Genomic DNA, 8,690 nt, shown 5'->3' on the forward strand with positions numbered 1-8,690 from the left:
GTTCAGAATATTTTCGAGTAAATTGTTCTATGATCCCTGTATAAGTGCAGATTTAAATGAACATTCGATTTTTATTTTCGTTATTTTAAAATTATAACTAAATCCTAAAAATAGTATATTCATTTGCCGACCCTTTTGGTATATAATACCTGAGATTTTAAATCCAAAAAAAGGTAACCACATTAAAGTGTTAAATGAAAAATGAAATTACTTGTATACAGGCATTATAAAAATATATAACATATCCTTGCACCTTTTTTTAAATACACTTTACAACTGTAATGATATTTAAATAAGTATAGTATTTTAAAGTGTGGTAATGCTGTAACCCTTCGTGTATGCAAGGATACGTCCTTGGTGTATGAGACTCATATATATGTAGATGTGTTATCTCCATTTGCCCACTTTTTAGAGAACAAAGAAAAGTGTTGTTGGTATAGGAGAACAATGGAAAACCAATTATAGTCAGTTTCATAATAATTTTTTTACCTGTGCTTCACCTGTATTCATTTACCTGAGCTACCTATAGTTTGTCAAAAGTGGGGAAATAGAGATATCAATATATACAGTACAGTACTATATATATATTTTATATGTTACATCTTTGTAAATTTCAACATTAAGATAAGAATAAAGAACAATTTGCATCCAAGTTTTAGGCAAAGTGTCATAGGAAGAGCAAATTGTTTTTTACCAACTATTTCAATTTCAAGAATTAGTTAAACTCATAAAAACATCTACATCTGTCATTATTAGGAGAACCCAATCAAGACAATAATGTTTGTAATGTTGGCATGTGTACTTATTATATATGTAGCTATATAGAGGATATATCACAAGAAACTGTTCAATTCTATAGGATGATACATGTAACAATACACATATAAAATATGCATGTATCTAATTAATTATATCATATACAGTTGTATTCCATATATCTTGTATATCATACTTTACTGATGTCCCGACATTCCAATTTTACAGTAACAAGAAAGTCAAACATACATGTACTGTATATTTGTATGTTAGACATTGACAAAATCAAGCTATTTTTCATCAAGGAAGATATTTTCGCAATTTTTTGGAAACATAAAATATCCTACATGAAATAATTACTAAGTATGAGATATTAATAAATTAAATATACTTTTTATTCAGAATTTAATATTTGGATTAATTGAGATATCTTTTGTTTACAGTAACCTGCATAAATTAGTAAATTTGCATAATTTGATAATACATGTATTATATATATCAATGCGCATCACTTTTATCACACTATAAAAAAACCTCAGCATTTCTACAGAAGATAGACTTCTGCAGACTGCAAATTGTTTGAGAGAATGCGAATGTTATACTATAACTGAAGAACAATGAGAAATTGTTCAAAGTTTTGCTGATTTTGAAATTTCGTCTAACTTATATACAGTAAACCTCCGGATAGTTTGATCACACGCAATTTTCCAAGAAAAACAGTAATTTTATAGCTAGTGATGACTTTTTATAATATATTCTTCTTCGGATAGTTTGCACCTGTCCAATGATGAACATAAAAGTAAGACTTTTGTCGGCAAATCGGCACAATGTGGCCCTAAAAATGACAATATATTGCAGAGTATTTCAGTAAAATTGTCAAAAAAGTGATTTCTAATGAAAAGAGGCTATATATATATTATAAAATGTATGATACATATTACCATAAACTAGATGAAGTTTAATGTAGTTGTATGTATGTATATATTATATGTTTGTCAAAATGATAGAAAGAACTTTTGAAGTTAGTACCAAATATTAATTCTATGTTTGATGTGTTCAATTAACATAAAAATATCAAGAACATAACTGAGATTACAAAAAGAGTAACATATTAATAGATGTTTTCCATGTAATAAAATTTTCATGCATGTACATGTTATGCATAAATGATACCCTTACGGAATAAGTACAATAGCACAGGTGAAATTCACAGGTAAAACACAGGTAAATCCAGGTTTACTTCTCTGAAATAGACTATAATCCTTGTCATAAAACATTCTGCTAATTATCAGATTATAAAAAGTGGGCAAATGGAGATACAGCCTACTTGACTGGAATAAATTTTAAAAGATAAACCTTTAGTTGAAATAGTTCTTAGAACCATGTTTGTTTCTGAATAAGTCAACTTCCATTAATGTTTTACCTGTGTACGACATATTTATATGTTATATATATATTCCTACGTTTATATGATTAGGGATATTTTATTTCCATCTGCTTTTATATCTTCATTTTAAAAATGGAGTTGTCAATAAAAAAAACACCTAGAGCATAGATGTACGGGGCTTCCATAATTCAAATCACAATCCAATTAACGGTGTCCAACCTGCTTGACGGTAAGATGATCGCAACTACCCGATAAAGTCCACCGAATAGGAAATTGCCCGCGGCCAGGTAATTACAGGTGAGTTCGATGAATGGCGTTGTGTACAGGTAAACAACATCCTGGTCTAGGTATTTGTTGACTAAGATAGGCTATGCCTGATGTCAAGTCAAGAGGCTCTATTGTCATTTTTAACACATTATGTCAATAAAATATTTGGAAATTAAAACTGAAAACAAAAATACGACGTAATAAATACAATAGTGGAATAACTTTTGGTGGGACTAGTAGTGGTGGTATATGAATATTAATTGGTTCTCTTTTGCAGTCAGTATCTGAGGGATATATCGTATTTGTGTTTTTAACAGATAAACACAAAATCAGGTGTTTGGACAAAACAGATAAAGACGAATAACTAAATAGTAGCTAGGGCTTTACTACAATGTCCGAGAATATTTGTGATAAATCGCTGGGTGTGTATAAAGATTGATTCATTTTCTTGAATACTTATGTTACGAAGATAGTGGATATATGAATATTTATCTGTAGAAAAAAGATATTGGTTGGTACAAATGCATCCGTCCTAATCTCTGGAGGTATGCCGACTGGCATGATCCAGACAAATCTTATTTAAGTCAATGTAAAATCATCCTTGAGTAAAACATCTGTCTGAGAATAGTTTTATAGTGTAATGCACAGGTACCAGCCCGGACCGCTAGTATATTGCAAGACCGTTATTCTGATAGTAAATAATGATGCACAGCTGATGTTACTGGTGTTGCCTCTCCACTGCTCATCTACAGCCACAATGATGTCACCCCAGCCTCACTACGAAACCACCAAAGAAGTGTTGAGGAATGCATCTACAGGGTGTCCCAATAAATCACTTTTAATATTAGATATTATTTTCATTTTGGTGGAATTTAGACATCACAATGCCCGTATTTGATTTTTTTTTAAATACACTTTAATTGCAAATATATCTTACAACGATGCCCATCGTTGCCATAGCAACCGATTTTGATGGGGCCCCACAACATTTTAAACAAAATTTTATCTTCTTCCTATCTGACTGTTATTTTCCCTAATGCATCCCTTGGAACCGCCTCACTTTTGGCCTTGAGGTGAGCTTTCCGCCTCTGCGAGGAAGACTCTTGGTTCTGTCCCCTGGCCGAGACACACGAAAGTCCATAGAAGTTGTAGTTTCTGCTCCTGCTTAGCGCTCAGCATTCAGTAGTGAGGCGACTGGTTCACCCGTTGTCAGTAAAATGTGACCGGGGTGGGGTTTTGCTTGGTGTCTTCAGCGGTATGCTTCAGTGATAAAGCACTAAAAAAGGGTAACAGTTCCACAATACAAGACACAACACGAACATAAAACATACCGCAGTCTCCCAAAACACGCACCTCGCACTTCACACACGCTTCACACTGTAAACATGGGAGGCCGACCTTACATGACCCTGGCTGTTAATAAGACGTTAAAATAATCAAACAAACAAACTGCGCTATGTGGCGTTCATTCTGCTTAGATTGCAGCGCACATGTCTCTAGGAATGTTCAGAATTTGCTGGAATAGGTAAATACACTCTATATTTCAGGTAGCCCCACAGACAGATTTATATTTCAGGTAGCCCCACAGACAGATTGAGATGGCCATACAAACTGTGTCCTGTAAGAAATCAATCTCTCCCAGAATGCATTGCGGTCCCCACGTTTGACGTGAATGTGGGGACCGCAATGCCTAAACCCTGGAAGAGAATAGGAAATTTTGTTGGAACCAAGCCGAATTGAATATCTTTCACTTTTCGTTTTAAAGCAGGCAGCAAGGTTGACTTCAGTAGACTCAGATAGCGTTCTGAATTAACAGAAGCATTATTACCGTCAGCATCCTAAAAAATGGACCAATACTTCCTGAGGAGTTCAGGGCTGCCCAAACTGTAATCTTCTCATCAAGATGTTGGTTTTCATTTCCCCAAATCGACAATTTTATTTATTTACCACATTTGATAAAGTAAAATGAGCTTCACTAAAAAAAAACATTAAAACAAGACAAAAGAGTCATCTGACTGCCGAGAGATCCAGTTTGAAAATTCAAGTCTATTATCAATATCTGATTGTTTCAAATGCTTCAGAACACTAACGTTGCATTTCAAATCTTTGTGCGTATGTACATATCCACATCAAACTTTGTTTTCACTTGATGGCCACTTTGCTTTCCTGCTATCAGCCAGTTTTTGTTCCTGTAACATGACCTCGAGGATATGTTGACTGCGGATTTCTGATGTTGACTCCCCATTCGGGTTGTCCTTTTCATTGTCTGACACATACTGTAGTCTGGTGCGATGTCTGGATCTACTCCTCCTCCGTCTCACCGGGTTGCTCTACTCGTGTCGATCGCAGATTAAGGTACGCACCCGATCTTTCCTATGTGGATCTAAGCGCCCGTTCATAGTACTGTCATTTTTCAGTCTTTCAGTCATTCGTCGATTCATTTGGACTTCGAAGTGTCATCATCCGACCGCGGAGTTATTTCTCCGTGTACCTCCTCGCTAAGATGTGTTTCAGTGTGCTAGGCCTCCGCACCTTGGTTGCATGTCTATTCAGACTGCCTCCTGTCTATCTAGGTTTTGTCACTGCCCTATCTGCAGTCACAAGTATTACACAAGTAATTCTTTGTATTGAAAATCTTATTTAAATATAGCGAACGACTCACTGTGGCTAGTGTCAAAAGGAAAAAGAAAATATTTTCGAACAATCAAATCTATTATTTGGAAGCCATTAATGTTCAACATTACGAAGAAGATGTTAGTTCATATCAGCAGTCACAGGAGTAAATACCGGATATGTGTCTTTGCAGAAAGGTTTAGGAAGATTTAGTCTGGTGGCATATGTAGGATTTTTTAGAGTTCCGTAGGCTTTTCTTGATGATGCTTGACACCATATACCAAAATGTTTAGTAGGTCATCCCCTTCTTCTAGAAAAAATGGTATCGTTGGTGGGATGCATCCATCTGCTATATGTCTGTACTTAACCTGTTGATCATATTAGTTGATTTTAATGTTGACATTCATTTTGTCCACAATAATGAACAATGAAGGTCTTTTTCTAATATAGATTTTTAGAAATAATAATGGAATTCATACCAAAGTTTAAAATGTGATAAAAATAATGGTGGTGTACTTGATTTTGAGCTATTATGAATCAAAGATAGCTCTTCGACGTAAATTGTGATTTTTCATTGTTGTAAATTGGGAATTTCACTGTTTTGAGCATACATACGACAAACTTAAGCAATGTTTTGCAAATAAGTTGTCTGAAAAGTATGGATATTCTCAAAATTAACAAAACCATTTCTTTCTTTAAGAAAAAATGATAATATCACGCTGTCAACCCATTATTTTTGCTCAGAACACATCCGCTAAATTTCGAAGATGAAAATACCGCGGTTTTTTTTTTCTTTTTTTTTTTTTTAATTTTTGACAGATTCAACGCTTCATAGATTAATTCTGATGACTCATTTAAAAAAAATGCGACTCAAAAGAAAAAGAGTTGCTGTTTCTTCAAATCACTTTATCTCCATTAAAATGTAAAAATTAAAAAACAATAGGTTATAACCTATCATTTTCATCTTAGTGAACCTAAACAAAAAATTACAACAAATAGCGACCCATGGGCCTGATATTTGATACAAATTTACAAGCCAACTCATGTCTTTTGTTCCTTTTGACAAAAATCACGAAATAGAAAACATTTTTTTTTGTCAACGTAAAAATATTTACATAACATATTGTAATCAAGAACATCAAAATACAATAAATTTATTAACTTATCATGGATGAAATTCTGAAGTTCCAATAATGATTATTATTATAAAGGGCAATAACTCCTCCACTTACAATCAAATCAAACCGATTTTCAAACTAGCACAAGATCTTTTGTATTTTAGTCTGCATACAAAATTTCATTAAGTTCAGTGAATATTTACTCAAGTAATTATGATTGCAAGGGAAAATAACTCCATCAGTCATGAAGAACATTTTTATACTTGTTAGCCTGCGTACAAAGTTTCGCTAATTTTGGTGAATAATTACACAATGTATCATGTTCACAACGAATAGTTATAAGTGCAAAGAGCAATAACTCGGTAAATTACAGTTGAACAAAGCTGATTTTCAAACTCGTTCGAGATCTTTTCAATTTTATTCTACACAGACACAATTAGTTTTGGTTCATATGGTCCAATAAAAGTTATCAGTGCAAAGGGCAATAACTCCGTGCAACGGCGAGTTCAGTAAAAATTTTGAATTAAAAAAAGGTGATAGTTCACCTCTGTACTAAGTGTAAGAAATGCATTTTTTTTTTCAAATTGGCAACCAAATTGGTATTTTATTTTAAAAAAAAATCTCAAACAATTGAAGTCTATTTTTGAAATATTTTCTATATGGCAACTTGCTGAGTGAGGAAACTAGTTTTGAAAATCACAAAAAAATTGATTCATGTTGAAACGAGACTTCAACGAGACTGAAACCTCACCGGAGCAGATCCTTAAACATAGATAATGGAGTGATATCACTTTGGGTGATTTTACGATCACTCAGTGATAAGCAAAATACTTTGGATGACAAAAATAGAAGTCAAAGGTCACAGAGTGAAAACTGATATTTCCATTTCAAAACAAGTTCAAAACTCAACACAAACTCTTATTTTTTTTATTTAATTTTTTTTGCAGTTGATGCTTTTGTCTAATTGGTAATGCATGCATTGGTAACATTGATCTTAACATTGATCAAGGTAATGGACCACTATCTTTTCAAACGGCTTTTGATTTTAAACATAGGAATGTAAAACAGGATTAATAACATTGTAGAGTGACAAACGTTATTAGCTTCACGTTAGAACTACACTTGTAATCACCTTCTGAACAATTCATTTAAAGTAGGCGTAAATGTTAATATTCATAACGCGGGTCGTCTTATGTTTCCCGCCGTCGTTGTATTACCGCGCGTTAGTTAGCTATCGCGGTGCCAAACGGCAAAACCCATTAAAAGTTAACATAGATTACTTAGGAAAACTTGCATTGTTTGTTGTTGTAGCGTCATCTTAGGTCATCGCTATAAATTGTCTAATGTTATTATTGTTTTAAAGAAACTTTCATTTTTGGAAGTAAAATGAAAGTTTTTAGCATTTGTGCCACCAAAACCTTTATCAAAACCTTTCAAAACTTTTGAAAACTAATTTGGTAACACTGCAGTGCTTGAAATGCTAAATAATGAACAGTTATCCTGACATCATTTTCAGACTCACATTTAACTTGAAATGCTACAGCTACTAAAGTCTCCAATAATGTTTATTTTCAACAAAATATGAGTCTAAATGATAGCTTTTGACAGATTTCTGTCAAAGAGTGGATATCTTTCCCCCGGAATCAATTGAAACGTATCTTTTGCAAATATGTTAAATTTTATACTCTTAATGACACTGATATATGTTTTTCTTTCATACGTACGGGTGTAATACTGGCTGGTCTAGGGCAATAAACTCGTGTCGCCTGAGGCTGTATTGCATGGCTACCCATGCAATAAAGCCTCGTGACGTCACGGCGTCAACAAAATCTCTTTTTCGACAAAATTTTAATAACATTTTTTTTCGCAAATATGACTGGTTTTACTCAATCTGATTAAAACCAGCACTTCAATACGCTTACGCAAGCCTCGGGTTTTACTACATTTTGTGACCCTCGGGTAGAATATCCCTATCCTTCATATCCACACATGAAAGAGAGTCTTATATTACAACATTCGTTGCAGCAATATTGAATGAATTACAAAATGTATATGTATTTTATTTCCTCGAGCATGTCCATGCAGGTGGCGTAATCGAAGTTTGGACTATAGGTATGCCATACTGCCATATAATCAGTAAAACATTTTAAAGACTATTTCAGAAGCAGAGGAATATATGTCTCCTTTAATTCTGTTACGCTTCTCTTGGGAGAATTGAAAGTAAACGAAACTGGACCGTGTGTCCAATGGTATGGAGTACTGTTTCTGTATCTTTTAAGAGATTATAAAAAAACTGGACCGTGTGTCCAATGGTATGGAGTACTGTATCTGTATTAAGAGATTATAAAAAAACTGGACCGTGTGTCCAATGGTATGGAGTACTGTATCTGTATTAAGAGATTATAAAAAAACTGGACCGTGTGTCCAATGGTATGGAGTACTGTATCTGTATTAAGAGATTATAAAAAAAACTGGACCGTGTGTCCAATGGTATTGGAGTACTGTATCTGTATTAAGAGATAAAAAAATATCAACTACTTTATAGTTTT

Source organism: Argopecten irradians, unplaced genomic scaffold (genome assembly GCF_041381155.1).
Source record: "Argopecten irradians isolate NY unplaced genomic scaffold, Ai_NY scaffold_0232, whole genome shotgun sequence".
Lineage (NCBI taxonomy): Eukaryota > Metazoa > Mollusca > Bivalvia > Pectinida > Pectinidae > Argopecten > Argopecten irradians.